The following is an 18,639-nucleotide window of genomic DNA, read 5'->3' on the forward strand; positions in this document are numbered from 1 at the left end:
CGTGGAATACACGAGGAATGAGGAGTACAGCTAGTTCGGATTAGGAAGCCTAATCCGAACTAGCTACTCTGTGCCGCGTGTAGCCACGCGGCACGGGGTTCGAACTGCCGGCATTTAAAAATGGCGCCGGCCGGCTTTATGCAAATGAAGCCCGGGAAATTCAAATCCCGGGCTTCATTTGCAATTGCGGTATGCCTACATTACCCTCCTATTTCGAATTAGGAGGGTAGTGTAGACATACCCTCTGATAGGAGTGCCTCGAAAGTGCCTTTTTTGCTTCCTTTGCATCTCTTTTTTTCCAAGTTTCAGAGCCCAAGCTCCAGTGCGAGCAAGGATGTCAACACTGCTACTTTTAGCCCTATATGATGAGCCCAAGTCAGTTGACCTGGGTTTTGAGACTCGCAGCTGCATGGGTTATTTTTTGCCATGTAAACAAACCCTCATTGGCAGAGATGAAACACCAATGTCCAGTCCAATGTCCATCTCTCTCTTCCTCTTACAGGTTCGACACTCACAAGTGCAGTTCCCCCCCACAGGTTTTGTATCTATCTAAATGTAGATGACTGCACCTAGTGCCTTTGTGAACCCCTGATGCACCTCAAACAAACACTGTTGATGCAAATCGAAACAGTGCGCAGCGTGCTGCAACATATGAGATCGCATTCCCAGGCAGCACCCAGAAGAGACCAAATTTCCCAGTGGCCCTCAAATTTGCGCACATCAGCAGCCCTGCTGAAGAAGATGTGTTTATGGGGTGTGGCAGGCCAATTGGCAGATCTGGGCCAGGTGGAACTCAGCGTTTCAGTTTTGTGGTGTTCCTACAGAGAATGCCCTGGCCATCATCCACTTTCTCTGTCATTGGCATACTTCACTGAGAACCATCGTCAGACTCCTGATATTTTGCAGTAAAATTGTTTAGTCTCCAGTTGTCTGTTGTAATGCATTGGTCTAGTCCAGGTTATTGGGCCAATATAACAATGACTGGGTGGGGCTGAGTGGCCTATGATGTATCAGGAGTCAGAGTAAATTAACTGTGGTCTCTTCTGGCTTTAAACAGGATGGCTCTACAAGCCGCATGGTCTAGTAGTTAGAGCGCCAGCCCATGGCTTGGGTCCAAGCTCTGCTCTGCAACATATTTCCTGTTTGTCCTTGGGCAAGTCAACTGAGTTGCTCCATGCCTCAGTTTCCACCTATCCAATGGGATACTTTCCCTGCCTTCAAAGGGTGAGGGTGAATATGTTAAAGGTTGTGAGGCTGTCAGATATTACAGAATGGGGGCTGGAGAAGTATCTGGAAAGGACAAAATCCATGTGAAGTCAAATTCAGGAACATTTTAGCCAAAGAACTGTTCTCTGTTTACCCAGCTGTAATTTAATTTCGAAACAGGCATCTGTCTGCATCTCTACTGCAGGTGCTGTGAAGTGTCTTAGAACAGTATGGCAAAACTGTACTCGGTATCTTTGAGACAGGAAAATATGACAGGAAGTTAGTGTTAACCCTGTTTCTCACCCTTGTTAGTGCCTAGCTTAACTCTTACAGAGTCTGCAGCAATTGCCTGGTGGTTGTCACGAACTCTGAGTGGTACCTCACTGAGGCAGCACATAGCAGCCATCCAGTCGGTGGGGTCGTCCGGTTAACATACATTTCTGGCAAGCCTCAGTCCTAGAAACAAAACAGGAGCATCCAGCAAAGCTCAGAGTCATAACAAGAGTTACAAGTTTACCTTGCTCTTGGTACTACTCCTAGAAAAATAAGGCTAAATTCTCCATTACCCTGCACCTCACAGCCTCATTTTACACAAATGTTGGCCTAGTGCAAATGCTACCAAATTGGAACTTTAACATAGTGAACCCACTTTGAATTGGCACAAAGGACATAACCGACCCAAGCAGAGAAACAATCCCAAAGCCTACTACAATAGAGTAAGGACAGTGATAAAAAGCTCAACTATATGCTGCAGCAATGCTTTTACCCTGCAGCTGTCAGTGAATCCTGTCCTGTCTGATGGCCATACAGATCTTTCAGAGAGACTACCACTTTTTAAAAAAAATTACAGTTCGGTTTCACATGCAATATAACACCTACAATTATTGTACTAGAACAAGAATAGCCTGAACCAAAACAATCTGTTTTGGATCCCTCACTGCATATTCGGCAGCATTTTGTGTACAGCTAGTTTCACTCCTTTATGGTCAGTTTGTTCCTCTTTAAAAAAAAAAAAAAAAAAAAAAAGCATTTCAGACAGCAGAGTAGGGAAAAGCATTGCATATTAAAATATGATGAGGAAACCTCAAAATGTGGCAAGGCAGTGAACAGCAGGTGCAATAGCTGAAACTACTGTAAACTCATTTCTTTAACACTGACTAGATTTCAAACGGCATTTGTCCCTTTTAAGCTGCTCCTCAAGGCCAAATCTACATTACACATTTTATTGGGATAGTAATGCCCATCAGGGTTGTGGGTTTGCTTGCACCATTTTTATTCTGGCAAATGCACCACTGGTACAAGCTGCATCTACATTAGAAGAAAACAACAAATAGTCTGGTAGCACTTTATAACAAAACATGTAGATGGGATCATTAGCTTTCGTGGGCAGAGCCCACTTCTTCAGATGACCGGATTAGAAGGATTTGCCACAATAGCTGTTATACCTTTTCTAGGGTAAACAAGGCCTTTCTCACCTGTCGGTCCTTAACATTGCAAATTTCTGGAGCTGGGTGAATAGAAACCCGCCCCCCTACAAATGGTCATGGAAATTTCTAAAGAGAATTTTGATCCAACCAGATATTCAACCCTTTTGTATTCACTTTCCATAAATATTCAAGTGCTCAGACTTGACTATCATGATTACTTGCTAAACCAGAATGTTTACCTCCAGTGCTTGAATACATGCTGGCAGTGCATATTGAATTCAGTTTTAATGACCACATTTTGCTCTGTATTGGGTAGTTACATGGGTCACATGGTATTATTTCTTTATTTTGATTGGATGTCTTGAGTAACTCCTCAACACAGTACATTCTACAAGTGAAAGTTCTTCTTGCTCGATCCATTGAATTACATAAATTACTGCTGAATAAGTTGCAGAAGTTAATTATGTATGTGATAGTGTAAATTGTACATTTCGTGGTGATCTTTGCAATCTGATCAAAATGTAGACTAAGAACTGATCTCCAAATTAGTTTATATATAATTTCAAGTAACAACAAATGTGAGAATTTCACACTCTGTTTATGGAAAATTCATAAACAGGAAAAAAATTATTTCTAAGAAAAAATATAAAATGGCTGATTCTGTACTGAAGGTTTTGCTTTAAGAACCATGTGCAATGAAATCTCTTAACACAGTGAGAAAGAACAGGGGCCTTGACTATAAATAAAAATCTAATTTTGAAATGATTTAATTAAACTGGTGCAAAACTCTGTGTGGACACTGTTAATTTAATGTGGTTTATTTGGATTTTGGTTAAATCAGTATATCAATTTAGTTTAACTTGATTCCTTATTGAGTTCAGTTGTATTGATATAATCCATCTTTAAATTGAATTAAGAGAGTCCACAGAGGAGAAGAGTCAACAAACTGATTTATTTAAATAAGTGAAACTTTGAATTTGCAGTGATTTAAATTTAAAGTAATTTCGCTGACGAGATGAAAAATAAATAGAAATTTGAGAACTTTTTTCTAAATATTGAATTCATTTTGTTCTGAAATAGCACAAGATATTGAGAGCCTGAGAATTTCTGTAAAACAATTAAGTCAGAGTTCAAGCTATTTGGAAAAGGGATATTCCATCCTGTAATAAATTTTGAGAATCTGACATTTTTTCTGCCCAAATCTGGACAAAAAGCCAAAATTCTGAAATTTTTCACATCATGCTATTCTGAAAAAAAATCAATGGGGGTATATTTGAAATAGTTTAGTTTGATACATTCAGAATGTTTCATTTGGTTTCTGGCCATTTCGCATATTTTAATTTTTATATAAAAAAGTAAATTTCAAAATGAAAAACTGAAATTTTTGTTTTCAAATTGTCAAAACTAGATGTTTCAACATTTCCAAAATGTTTCCAGTTTTTTAATGGAATTTCATTGAAACTGATAGGTTTTTTTTTTTTTAAGAGTTTAGTTAAAGTAGCATTTTCCACTGGAAAATTGTTTTGACAAAAATTTATCAAAAGAGATGTATTAAGAATTTTTAGAGTCAAAATCCTGTCAGAATAAAAAATGTTTTCTTTTCAGTTTGAAATGAAGACTTTCAAAATGGAGAAATATGACATTTTTAATGGTTAAAAATACGGTTTCATTTTTATTAGAGAACCTCACTTTCTCATTTTCTCCCCTTTCTCCAGTGAAAGAAATGTTAAAAGATAATGAACCGTTTATTTTGAAGAAATCAGAGTGTTTTTACAAAGCATTCCTTATTCTTCAAAGCTCAAAGTTTTACTGAAATCTGGTTTGGAGTTTGGGTTTCAGAGGATGACTTCACAATACAAGGAGCAATAGCCTTTGTCTGTGATTTCCAGAGACTTCAATGAGAGGCTCAAGGATAAAAATGGTAGCTAGTGGCAAAACTGAAGAGCATTCCAGGAAATAAGACATGTTTTATTTTCTAAACTTCTCTAGTGAACAAGTTCAGCTCAGCTCTGACTGAATGTGACTGATCTCCAGCCAGGCCTTGTTCCTTAATGAAATCTTAGTTTTAACCAAGTGATTGTTTCTAGTGTAGTGTTCTGAAGACAAGGAACATCCTTTCATCCTGTCACAGTCACTTGAGCTGCGTGCGTGTAAGAGCCAGCAGGGCTCCCTTGGAGGGCAGCTTGTCTGTGGCTGGAGAAATCCTCCTGCCTCCAGACCATTTCTAGCTTTGCCCACGGAGAAGCAAAACTTGGGATGTTCAGGGCCTGGGCTCAAAGAGGAAGGTGACATTTTAGCAGGTAAATATTGTGTTAGAAAAAGTGCTGAATGTATTTTGGCAGCCCACGGCCCCTCCGCTCCTGGGAGGCTGGCTTGATTGATGTGTACAGCTGAGTGGAAAGGCTAACAGCCTATTGCTTTCGAGTTCACAGGCTGTTGCCTGGAAACATCACCTTGCTTGTTTCTCCTTCCTGGCAGCCCTTAGCTCTAGGAATCTGGAGATATTTACCTGACACATGGCTCAGAGGGGACCCTGTGGGCCTGTTAAGTGCTCCCCCTTATTCTGAGCAGGCCACCGCTCCAAGTCCTCCCTGCGCCCTGAGCCCAGACATGGCTGAGCAGAGACACAAATGGTCTGCAGAGCAGCTTCTCCTTCCCAGAAACCAAAGGCTCTAATAGGTACCGAGCGGCTGCGATTGCCTAATTACGTAATAGGTTTCTGCCACCCAGAGGTACTATGGAGGCAGATGCTGGGCTGCCGCAGCAGTGACTCAGCTAGAAGCAGGGATCTGTAGCCGTCTCCTGCCAAGACTTCTCTCGCTCTTCCTTTTCTTGGGCTGACAAACAGCAGTAATAATAGTAATCCTAAACAATTCCCTCCTGTCAGGCCTTGTTCAAAGAGCCCCCATGCGCTCTGCACAGCAAGGGTCAGATCCTTGGCAGGTGTAAATCAGTGGAGTTGCCCTGATTTGAAGTGGCCAAGAACCAGCCCTTTGTATTTCTGTGCCTCGCAATACCTATCGGAGGTAGCTCTGAAATACAGAGCAAAATCAACAGGACTGTGGCCTAGCTCTTGGCATTTCCAGGCAGTTCAGCTTCAAGAGCAGAACCATCTGTGAAAGGAAGCAAACAGAACAGCCTCACTGCAGCAGATAGAAATGGGGGGTGTCCCTTTAAGTGGGTTGTGTGTGCTGTTGTGGTGCTCGTTGCGTGCTAGGCATTGAAAGCTGCCAGAAGCCGGCCAGAGCCCTGGGTATGTGTAGCTAGGCCTTTCATGCCTGTGTGTGTTTACTGAACGTCAATATTTGGTACCAACTGTGCTTATGTGTTTTTGCCACCTTGTGTTAGTTGTGTAAAGGGGGGAAACAGTACACTGATGCACAAAGGCCAAAACCCAGAGCCTGGGACAGCAGCTGAGCCTGAGCACATGGGCTTTGACTGCTGGACAGGGTCTACAGTTCCTATTGACCAGGCTGCAGCGTCTTCCAGAAGCCCTTCTAACCTGCTTCTCCACATCCAAACCCCATGGCTCCCATGGGCTGCTGGCTCCAGAGATGGAAGCACAGCCCTGGGGAGGCTGAGCAGAGATTCTTCTTGGTCCAGAGAGATGGCACAGCTCTCCCCAGTGTGGATAGCTCAGGGTTTAACCCTTGTTATTACAATGTGTGGGGCAGTGGGAGGGAGTCTAGCAGCAGAGTTTTGAGTGTCTATGCTCAGGCCAGACCCTGAGTCCTTGGTACCCCCCTACCCAGCAGCAGCATGGTGATAAAAGGAGCAGAGGAATTCATTCAGGCCATGATGTTCAAAAGTAGCCGATTTCCAGGTGCTTGAATTTAGAAACCCATGGTTAAATTCTGGCCTTAGGGAAGTCAATGGGAGTTTTGCAGTAGACTTCAGAGGGCAGGATTTCACCTTTAAGGCATGATTCTCAAAGTTACTACGCATGCATAACTACATTTGAAGTCAATGCAGAGAAGAGGGGGGAAGAAGGTATGCAGATTAGTGTGCAAATTAGCTGCCTTTTTCCCCCACAAGAGGGTGAATTCCATGTCTCAGGCTTCAGACTCAGACATGATATAATATGCCAGCTTCTCGCTAAGCAGTCTATTGCGCTTTCTATCAGTCTGCTCTTCCAGATGTCAATTTGAGCAAACATGCTGGCAATTATCAGTTTCTCTTTTAAAATGAAAAAGCCTGCAGGCAAATGGAAACATTTCCCTTTTTTAAACAAAGAGAGTGAGGGAGGGGAGGCAAAAACCAAAACAAAGAAACCAAATAAAAGAAGCCAGCTAGACCCAACAAAACTTTTAAACCCATGCTGGCCCACAATGTATGCCCTTTTAAAATAATATTAATTAAAACAAATGTACTCTGGCCAGGTACTAACAATCCCTTCTGAAATTCAAAGCCACACTGGCACACTATACAAATTCCACACTAGACCAAAAATTGTGCAGGCACCAAAGTGATATTTCTTGTGTTAGGGGGAAGGAAAAGACATTTTTTCCAAAGGCAAGTTTCTGGGCTGAAGGAGTCGGAGATAAAAGCACTTTGTAAAGTCCAGCTGCAAATTGCAAACCTTTGTAGCGACAGTTAACACATTTTAAAAATGGTTCCAGAACTTTGATTTTTAAAATATTTACAACTATTTAAACAAAGGAAGATAAATACCCCCCCAAAACCCTGAGGCATTTAGGTTGCAAGCTCTACGACAGGGGCTACCTTTTTGTTCTGTTTGTATACCGCCAACCATAGCAAGACCCATGACTAGCGCTAAAGCTGTACAGTCGCACTGAAGCCATTGTAAATGGAGAGTTAGGTAAAGTGGTGCAAAACACTTTTTAATCTGGTTTTTGGTCTTATCTGTCTCTTTGTTTCTCCAGCCGAACGTTATTTTTTCTGTGGGGCAGTAAATAAATCTGCAGGGACATAAATTCTGTGCCTGTGCAGCGGGGCAGAATTCCCTTAGGAGTACCAAATCTGAAAGATGTTTTCCTGTTCTCACAGCAGCTCCCATTTAAAGAGACAGGATCGTGTTTCCTTGCCTGAGTATACAAAACTGGCAACCTTTATATTAAACTTTGTCCTCCCAAGGCCGAGCAGAGTTATCTTCATTCTCTTGTGGGCCATGTCTGCCAATTGCAGGAAAATGTCTCACTATCACTCAAGACCCAGCTGACTCTCTCAGTGCTAGCCATCGTGGGAGCTTTAGTGCAGCACTGTAGCATAGACCCCTGCTTCCTGCACAACATAATGACAAAACCATTGGCAACTGGGTTACACTAGCATCCGTTGTCAGCACTCATGGAGCCTTTTCCAATGCTGCAGCAATAGCAGGGAAGATGAGATACGGTGTCAGGCTCTCTGCAGACTCCAGCAGCAGAGCGGCCCATATGTGGGGATCATAGTCCGAAAGATGCTTTGGCATTTAAGGGTTAGAATCTGGGGCTAGGATTAAGGGAGTTAGGCCACAAACTCCAAGTAGTTTCAGTGGAAATTGTGCCTCTAAATCTCCTAGGTGGCTTTAAAAACCTCAGTCTTCCTGTTTTGTGAAGATCAAAGCTTGGATTCTGCACATTGCTATTGTGCGGAGAACAGAGCGCCGCTTCCCCAGGCTCAGCAGGAATGCAGCGACAGCTCTACGGCTGATGTTTTCTCTGCTGAAACACGCCTCTCAGGTTATGCAGAATCTCTACTCTGTGGCACAACTAGATAATCGATTGTAATCAAACGCACATCAGTACTGTCAAGTGCATGGAAATTCAGGTGTCAGATCAGCACCTTGAGTGCCTGACCTAGCACAGCTCCATGGCACAAAGAGGCTGATCATTTCATCTCCACCTCTGATTCTGGTTTCATCGCTTCATTAAGAGCTGGATATCAGGACAGTTGGATTGCAATGCCATAAATATTCAGCCCATATACATAGTGGTTCTTTGTTTCTGTTTGCCCCTGCTTCATTATTCCATTTCATTATCTCCGGTCTTACTGCAAATCCACTGTTGCCTTTTCAGTTATGTCTGTTATGGAATGCTCACACTTGAATATTCAGGCCATGATGTTCAAAAGTAGCCTATTTCCAGGTGCTTGAATTTAGAAACCCATGGTTAAATTCTGTTGGAGTCCAAAGCAAATGAAGTCAATGGAAGTCTTCCCATTGACTTCTCTGGGCTTTGGATCAGGCTGTTGGTGCCTTCATGGTCACAACCAGCTATGATGGAGCTGTCAGGGAGAGCTGGAAGAATACCTGATTCTCCGATTTGCTGACAAGTCCCACCCTCAAAACAAACAAACAAACAACCCCACCATTGTTGTTTGAACCAAAAAACCTGACATTTTTGAAATTTTCTGCACGTCAAACTGTCCAACAGAGAATAGAGCATTTAAAAATATTTATAAACAATTTAAATAAAAATAATATTAAATTTTGAAAGAAAATTGTTTTGAATTGAAAAGTCCATATGTTTTTGTTTTCCCATGTTCAAAACATTTTTTTTTTTCATTTTGGGGGATTTCTTTTTAGGTTTTTTTTTTTTTTTAACCAAAACAATCTGGTGAAATCAACCTGAATTCAAAGAATCTGTTCTTTTGCTAACTAAAAATATTGATTAAAAAGTTTTTGCCCAGCTCTGCCTTTATTCATAGAGCCACAGTCCAGACAGGCCACTGCATCATCTAATCTGATCTAGTGTTTAGCTAGGTCCATAGAACCTCCTCCACAATAATTCATTTTAGAAAAAAATCTAATCCTGGTTTTAAATTGTCAGCAGTGGAGAATCCATCACAGCCTCTTGTAAAATGTTCCAATGATTAAATACTCTCACCATTAAAAATGTGAGCCCCGTTTCTAGTCTGAATTTGTTTAGCTTTAACTTATAGGCTTTGGATCATGTGATACTGTTCTCTCCTTGTCTGATGAGGCCATTTTAAAATATTTGTTCTGGTGCTTATCAACTGTAATCAAGTCACCCCTTAATCTTCTCTTTGGTAAGCTAAATGGATTGAGCTCTTGGAGTCTCTCAGTTTAACGCGTTTTCTACTCCAGGACTACTCATTCCTTTTTTAAGAAATAGGAATATTAAGAGTTGATAGCATTTAAGTCCAGGCATGACAGAACGTTGAAGTTAGCAACAGAGAACACACAGTATATCTAAAGCTGTGTTTCTTAAACTTTTTAAGACCAAGGAACACCAAACAATTTTTTTTTTAATGAGGACCACCAAGGATTTTTTGTTGAGCCAAAAAAAAAAAAAAAAGTTGGGGGAAAAAGTGTTGGGGGGGAAAGTTATTGGGGGGAAAAAAGAGTCGGGGGAAGTTATTGAGAAAATAAAGGTCGGCTTCCCCTTTAAGGGTGGCGGTTTTGAATTCTGTTGTTCTCTGTGGCACACCTCTGACTGCCTTGCGGCGCACCGGTGTGCCACAGAACACTGTTTAAGAAACACTAATCTAGAGCAATGGTTCTTAGACTTGTCATCATTTGGACTGTGTCTTAGTTGAGATCTTGGTCTGTGTTCACCACCCCACCAGTTCATGACCACAGGAATTCGCTATTGATTTAATTCCTTGTATCAATAGGGCTGATAGCCACTGTGGGCCCTGGGATTAGGTGTGGCGGGGGCCTGGCTCTATGCCCCCAGAAAGAGCAGAGCCTAAGGTGGAAGAGCACATCCCTTGCCGCTGCCCCCTCCCCCCCCCCCCCCGGACCCTTTCCCCTCCCCCCCAGCCTTCGGAACCATGCAGAGCAGTGCTCCTGCAGCAATTCAAAGGGTCCTGGGGCTCCAGCTACTGCTGCTGCCATAGACCCAGTAGTGGTGGCCAGGAACTCCGGGCCCCTGTGCAGTTGCTCCCTCCCCCATCAGCAGGCCTGCCTAATTCCCAAATTGCACCCCACTCTGGTCATTCTCAAATGACAGTGGAGATGCTTGTGTCATATAAATTAGCAGTTTTTGTACTCTGGCGGTGCCCGTAAGCTCCCATTGTTAAGGCCCCCATGGTGATAGATACCACATAAAAACACACAGCAAAAGGACAGGACCTGCTCCAAAAATCTTACTGACTAAGCAAATATAAAGCCATCCTCTTGCCTCTTCTTGCCTCTCTCACTCTCCTGTACACGTTGTGCCTGCTATGGGAATTACCAGTTGCCTGCTTTGCTCAGTGGATTATCATTGCCAGCTTCTGTTGCAGCTTTGATCTGCTTTGTTTCCCGTACCTGTTGCATTTCTTAAAATATCAGTGTTCTTCTAAGTCTTCTTTTATTTGGGAACAAACTTCATCTTGTGTCTTATTTTGTTCTGCTCCATTATTTGTGTCAGGGAACACCTTGTTTGAGGCTTTTCTAACTAAGCCTCATCGCTTTGAATTCAGAAAGTAGGAACCCCTCCTGCTTAAGTGAAGAACTCCAACTCCAAGATACTGCTTGCAGAAGCTACCACAATGTTGGTACCTCCTCTCAGCACCAACAGTTAGTCTTCGGTATCTGTCCTCACCTTCCTTCTTTAGTATCAGAAGGACCTCCAAGAAGACCACCGGCATTTCCCTGGTCTCCTCCTTTTCAGGCACGTCACATTCACACCTTTAGTCAGTTTGGCTTATTTTTCCTGAGTGTCCCCATCAAGATAGGCCTTTACAGTTTGCCAGTTGCTTTACTCTTGCATACTTGCTCACCCTCAACCCCCCTCCCCCCGACAGGGACATTTTGAATCAGGGCCTTATCTATTTTTCATTTAGTTGTTGCCTTCTCTTCCTGGTTAATAAGGCTCTGTTAGTATAATGCTCCCTATTCAGTGCTGGACTCACTCACATTCTGTGCTGCTTTATTGCACAATGTCTGTTCTGGACATTAACTGGGTTCAAGAAGACCAACCCAGGTCCTGCTCCAGTCCAGTGTACACTTGAACAGAACACAAATTATCCAGGAGTAACTAAATGCACTTCCACACCTATGCTATGCAGCAACTCACACTAGCTAATCTAATGGTCCCTTTTGGGATTAACAGCTGTGACTTTATGAATTGTATTGTGTTCTTTGTTATGCATAACTTTGTATAGTATTTTCAATAAGATTTCATTTGTACTTAACATATTATCATCTTCAATAGCTTGTCCCCTGCAATGACAGTTCAGAAAATAACCAAACTTTCTAATGCACTTTAATAATACAAAATGTTTGCACCTGGGAAAAAATGTCTTTTATTTTTCTTTAACCAAGTTCACTTCTACTGTAGCCAGCAGAGCTATAAATAAAAGTAGCTTTCAGGAGACAATTTACTTGAGCTGTGTGAAGTTTTACACACAGTGTGAAACCAATGAATGTTCTTGTTGTCAAAAAGGTTAAATATGTCAGTCCTGCTTATCTGACTCAGTTTCCTTTGTTTTCTCTACCATGGCATCAAAAGCAGCAGCACTCAGCCTAACAAAAGGGGGCAATTTAAAGAAAGGTCTTTCCAGTGGTGTCTCAGGAGGGAGAAAGGAAAGAAATACCAAAGTGGCTGCTTGGTGAAGCAGTGAAATAGCTTTACTCACCTACAGTGTCCATTTCATCAGGGTTTTCTTTCAAAACCTGGGGTCAGGTCCCCAGCAGGTGCAAATGGATACCATCTTGGGCAACTTTCTGATCTCATTTATCCTGGTGCTGACAGCGTCTACTTCAGCAACATTGTCCCCTCTTACCCTGGTTTAAAGGAGGACAGAAGGGGCCAAAGAGGACTGCAAGGCTTTAAAGACTTTAAAAAGAACCTGGGAGAATTTCCTGATCCTGCTGAAAATGAACATCAGGAGAAAAGAGAAGAAGCAACCATGTGCCTAAACTCGGCTCAGTTTCTTCCTTTATGCACAGATAGCGGCCAGTGTGATGTGTTTGTGGCCAGCTGACAAGCAGGAAATTCTGGTAGTTACAAATTATTTACAAATAGTTCACCAACCTCCTACAGTTAGTGCTGGCCTTTATAGATTAATACCATGGCATATGCTCCCTTAGGAGGATTGCTTCTTTCTGAAGACTCACCTGTCAACCATGAGAAAAGGAGGGCACCTGGACTAAAAGAGGGTGGGAGAACGGAGTGAAAGCCTAAACAGATAAAAGAAGCCTGCAAAAGCCTTTCAAATCACATATACCCTCTTGGTAGCTGAGCCTACCTCCTTGTGCTAATCCAAGTGCTAGGTGAGTCTCTGTCGCCCCTGATTCCTGGGTGAGTGTCTCTTAGACCAGCAAACCCACAAATAGTACAGCAGGATTTTGCCTCTAAGTACTCAGACCTGTAGGAGCCCTAGAGGGTAATAAAGCAAATGGGACTGGATCTATGTGAGTCTCTCCTTGCAGCTGATGGGGAAGACAGCAGGCCCTGCAACAAACCCAAAGTGCAAACTGAAAAACAACAACCTACGCTAGAGAAAGCCGATCAATTAGAACGCAGCCCTAATGCATTAGAGAAGGCGTTTCACACACTAGGGGAGATCTCTTGTATCTTAAGATAATTAGTTTGTAGCAGGAAGTTCTGTAACTGTTTCAGTGATGCAACTAGAGTTCTGCAAACGATATTCAAAAAGGCTTTTTTCCTCCTTAAATTCTCCATGTTTTCATGTGCTCCCCTTCTGTCTGGATCCAGCTGTTGTCTCTTGTGTTACACGAGTCCGTACAGTGCCTAGCACAACAGAGTGCTGGTCCATGACTAGGGCTTTTGGTGCTGCAGCAATGAGAATGGGTCTAACAAGTGAGTATGGTCCAGTAAATAGGGCAATAGACCATGCAACAGAGGGCCTGCCTTTGATTCCCCTCTCTGCCCTGATGACAACTTGCTTCACATCTCCCTTCTGCCCTATGCCTGAGTTGTTGCCGTGCCTAGAGCCAATAAAGGCAACGTTAATCGCCCCTTGACTTCAGTTAAAAGTTTCTCACTTTGGTCAGTGGAATCTGAGTAAGGCCTTAAAGAATTGTCATGAGATATAATTTCCTCCTGCTACATCAGAAGGGATATGGAGTGTCCAGCAGCAGTCTCTACCTGGCAGGACTATGAACAACCGAAGAATTCAGCCACATGCCAAATATGTGCTTGATTCTGTGCTAGGAGTTGAGCAAACTGCTACATCACTTTATTTCACAGAGTACATATAACCATGCACCTGTAATTTAAACTGAATTGAAAATACTATGCATAGTAATTGCTTGTCCCTGCAATTTACTTTACAATTATAATTTGCATTAGCAATGAAACCAAAGATTATTTACCATGTATCTTGCATTTTTCAGATCTCATAATATTCTACAGTAGAAGACAGCAATGACTACATAATGAACTACCCTGAGAATAAATGGTCATTACCATGTACTTACCTGGTTAGTTGCAAGCAGTATAATTCCAAACAAATCTATTTATCAGTGCTATGAAATGCATGATTCTTACTCTGAGTAAAATATACAGCATTAAAGAAGTTTAAGGAGTATGAGCCAAAGCCCATGGAAGTCACTTCTCATGCTTCAAACTGGATAAATAGGAAAACATATCTAACTTGGATATAATAATTATTTTACAAAGGTTTATTGAAATATTATCTGGTCTCTGTCTTCTTTATATGTACAATTACTCGATAGACTGATGTGCTACATGCACAAACACACCCCTTACTCTAAGATCTTATAACAACATTCATGGCACTTGGTGAAATGCAGCTGAATTTAGATCCCTATACTTTTAATAGGAAAATTGTTCAACTTCGTAAAAAAAAATCTTTCTAAAATGTGTGGGGTGTTTTCCTTCTGGCAAAACCACTTTTGACCCATTATAAAGTCCTTGATTTTCTCACTGTTGTTAGAGACACAAGGCCTGTTTAGATGTGTAAGCCTATAATAACAAAGGAGGCAATGGCTGTGAGATGCCGAGTGCAGGGAAAGGCTAGAAAGGCTTGAGATGCTAGGGGTAATAAATGATTAGAATCAGAAGCCAAGGCGGGGCAACGGCAGTCTTGAGGGAGCACTCATTTGGTTTCTGTGGAGTGCAGTGAAATGACAGCTGCTAATACATTAGTGAATAGGAATGCTGCGTATTTTCCAGCTGATCGGCAGTGAGAGTGGCAGCAAAGGTAGTTGTGATTTAGCCCTATATGTTGCACATGTCCGTGCTTGTATTTCCTTTCTACATTCACTTCTGTTCCATTATGCAGAGTGATGGTGGATTCTCGTTACACCTCAGAACAAGCATCCCTGTGAACAATATGTGTATTTGACTTATTACCAGCATGGCCTTCTTGATTCTAATGGGATTAGTCTTGAGATCACAGACAGTCCTGTGTTTGAGGCCTTGTCAGAAGACTTAACAAACAGCTATTACACCTGAGACCGGGTTTGTGCCTGAATGCTGACTCACAGTGACTTCTGCCAGCTTGCAATAGATATGATGATATGTCACATACTGCCATTCATGCAGCTGGTTTAGACTTTGATGTATAAGGTTCAGTAGTTTATGCAGCAAGCTTGTCATCCTGGGTATTTGTTTATGTAAACTTCACACCAGCTTAGGTAGTGCTGGTTTAGTAGTGGTTATCAGACCCTACTCCAGGAGTGGCTGACATGCTTCTTGGTACCCTGGCACTGATGGGAAATGACAGAGGAAAGTATTAAAGACATGGCCGCAAATACCTTTCATTGTGATACTATTTCCTCCTAAAGTATATGTTCTAGTCTAGCCCAACAGAAGTTATGGGACTTACGCAGGAATCACTATGGCTTCTGTTAAGCAGGTATCCAAAATATTCCCTGCTGGCCTTAGAATTTATGGGTGAAATTTTGGACCATTGAAATCATTGGCAAAACTCCCATTGATTTGAATGGGGACAGGATTTCAACCTATGCAAGCATAGAAATGAAACAAAAGAGATGAAGACGGCAGAGCCAGCAGATAGGAGATAGAGGCGGGTACCAATTTTTGCGTTCCAAAAGGAAGACAGTGTATGCTACCAGTAGTAGTGTACTGAAATTCTTTTCAAGTCTGAAAAAAGCTGTGTATCTCACATTAACGATAAGGAGTCCTGTGGCACCTTAGACTAACCCATTTATTTGGGCATCAGCTTTCATGAGAAAGTGGGTTCCAGTTTATGCCCAGACACAAATTGTTTAGTATTTAGGGTTTCACAGGACTCCTGGTTGTTTTTGCTGAAGCAGACTAACCTGACCCCTCCCCTGAAACACATCTCACATTGATTCTTTTCACCAGACACTTCAGTGGCAAGGACAGGCACAATACTACAGAGTTATTTGCATTGCACAGGGCTGATGGGACGTGCAAGAGTAGATGTTTCTTGTAGCACTGGTATTTAATAACCTGTTTGGTGGAAAACTTATTTATTTTAGGAGCAACGTAGCAACTTTGATCCAGTATTAGAAATAATTAGTTGTGTAGATTCTATATTTCCTACAGTGAGGGAAGAATTTATTTCAAGAGACAGTTAACTGTTGCAGCATCTTAACCATAGGCAACCGGGTGTGCAGAGATTCATGTGTTTTGTGAAGGCTATGAAGCATGGAGTGGGTCAGTCATGTATAATAAATAACATATTCACTTCCGTGAATAAGGAAACTTCAATATCACTCTGCATTAACTGTCACATTTTGGAGGGATGGGGAAAGTTCTTGCTGTACCTGTTCGCTCAGTAAGATGTCATTGCTTGTTCTCAAGCACAACAAAGAACTGGTGATGGTGCAAACTATGAGGCGGGGCTATCATTTACAGGGCTTTGTTAACATCCAAGTCAATAAGAATATGTCAGAAGAAAAGTCACAGAGAGACATGCAGAGACAATTTAAATTAAAATAGTTTGCCATAATTTACATTTTTAATTAAAAGCTTTTAGGTTTAATTAAAAACTTTAATGAGTTTGCTTTATTGAAAATGCTTTTGTGCTTGCAAGATAAACCCAGTAAGATGTATAGTTAACTAGGTCCTCTCCCTTTCCCATACAACTCCCTTGACTCCACCCCCATTAAAAACTGTAGAAGAGGCTCAAATGAATGGTGTAAAATGGCATCAAGACATTCTAAACTTTTTATCCATCAACAACTATAGCATTCCCTAGCATCACTGGCTGAAAATGTAACATTTATGAAACAAATGAGATTGCCACCTAGACTACACTAGAAAGGTGTAGCAAATACAGCTAAACCTAAGGAAGATGTGTTGTACACCAGCAGGAGGCGATCTTTGTTTGGCATAATTAAAGCACTTCCCTGAACACCAAGAGTCCTTCTGTAATGATCTTGGGGTTCATTAAATCAACCAGTGAATGAGAAAGGAATAAAACTTTAATAAAGCAAACTGGAGAGCAGTTGTTTCCAACCCTGCCTTCAGGGCACATTGTCAAATCCCTACATTCATAATACTGCATTTTATGAGGGAGCATTTCTAAACTATAACCTTCTACAAACATATCTCTACCCCTTTCCTCTGAAAAGAAAAACAAATTAACTCTTATATATAAAACCGCTAACAATGATCTAATAACACATGGATTAAATTCTCAACCCGTGTAGTACATTTCCATAAACCCAAGATGTCAACTACCTAGCGAGCAGAGGTCACCATCGCATTGCTCTTGAGTGAGTCTTTACTACTTGCTTCCATCAAATATCCTTTCCTTAGGCAGGTTAGCAAGACTCTGAAAAAAACAACAAGGAGTCTGAAGGCATCTTAAAGACTAACAATTTTATTGTGGCATAAGCTTTCGTGAGTTGCAGTTCATTTCATCAGATGCATGAAGAGAAAGAAAAGAAACAGATAGTAGGGGTACAGAGATGGGAGTGTTACATGAGAGCTGAATCATTCGGGGTAGATGTGGCTAAGAAGGTGAGAATACTTAAAGTGGTCATAAGTGAGCCATTCCCAACCTCTGTTCAGTTGACAGTTTCTCCTTTGTGTGTTGATAACGGATTAGTCAGGTGGGAAATGCCAGAGTCCATCTCAGCTCTCAATGTGTTGGAACTTTCTGGGATTACTCGTAGGTCCCTTTGAGTATGACCAAATGTGTCCCCCTGGTTTGTCTGAACTATGTAAGACCTTAGATGCAGTTCTTCTTTTATGGTAGCCCTTTGACTCCAAATATTAGTGTGCCTGAGGAATCACAGTTCTGTCGTGTGCACTAAGAGATGGAAGATCATGGGCCAAAATTATTGTTCAGCTTCTGTTTCTGATTTTCTTTCATCTTCCATATGGTTTCATTGGTAAGGGATTTCAGCTAGTTATTGCTAATTGGTAAAATAGATCTACTCCTTCTACCCATCAACAGCTGAGCTGGAGTCAGGGGAGCTGGCAGAATTGCCAGGCTCCTGCGCAAGATGAGGAAGGGCAGCTCTGTGCATCCGAAGAAGACTCCTTTCATGCTGGCTGTCGCTGACTTACTATTAGTATTGCGCAGTGTGCAAGTTTCTGGATAGAGAGAAGGATAGTCTGTGACTATTAAATGATCCTTTGGTTTCCAGGTAAGTCAGTCAGTGCCGACCATCTCAGAAGGCCTTCGTGGAACGGGGTGAGGTCTCAGCAGCTCTGCCTGTTGGCACGGCTTGTGTCTCGAGCATGAAAAAGAGCTTCCTGTCACATTAGTAATGCCGTGGCTGATCCGTGGCCAATGCAGAACTTCTTGTGCTCGTTGTTTGCACTTCTCAGTTGCTACAGGCCCCTCGTGGATCTTCTGTAGCATTTCTTTTCAGAGGCTCGTTGCAGTTGCAACCTTACTGCCCTTGAAAATCACCCCATTTATCACAGTAACTTCATGTCTGCAGTTCCTATAGTCTCTTACATTTGGCAACTGCCTATTTCTTCAGGCAACTCTTTAATTAGCACTTTTTTAAGGATTCCCAACAGTTCATCTTTCTCCAATTCCTTTCTCCCTTGGTGCAGTTTCCTGTTAGCTATGGTGATTGACCTTACAATCAGATCTACATAGGCACGCGTCTCTGTCTCTAAAGTAGTCTCTGGTTTCGTACTGGGAGTCACTGCTCTGGAAAGGACACCTGCTGTGA

At 42.0% G+C, this 18,639-nt stretch overlaps 1 long non-coding RNA gene across 1 annotated transcript in view; it reads left to right on the plus strand.

Moving 5' to 3' along the window:
• Positions 1-18,639, plus strand: part of LOC112545670 (uncharacterized) — a 153,195-nt gene that overhangs the window by 80,665 nt on the left and 53,891 nt on the right. The gene's annotated exons all lie outside the window — the stretch shown is intronic.

The sequence above is a fragment of the Pelodiscus sinensis genome, chromosome 6, assembly GCF_052426305.1.
Source record: "Pelodiscus sinensis isolate ZL-2025 chromosome 6, ASM5242630v1, whole genome shotgun sequence".
NCBI lineage: Eukaryota > Metazoa > Chordata > Testudines > Trionychidae > Pelodiscus > Pelodiscus sinensis.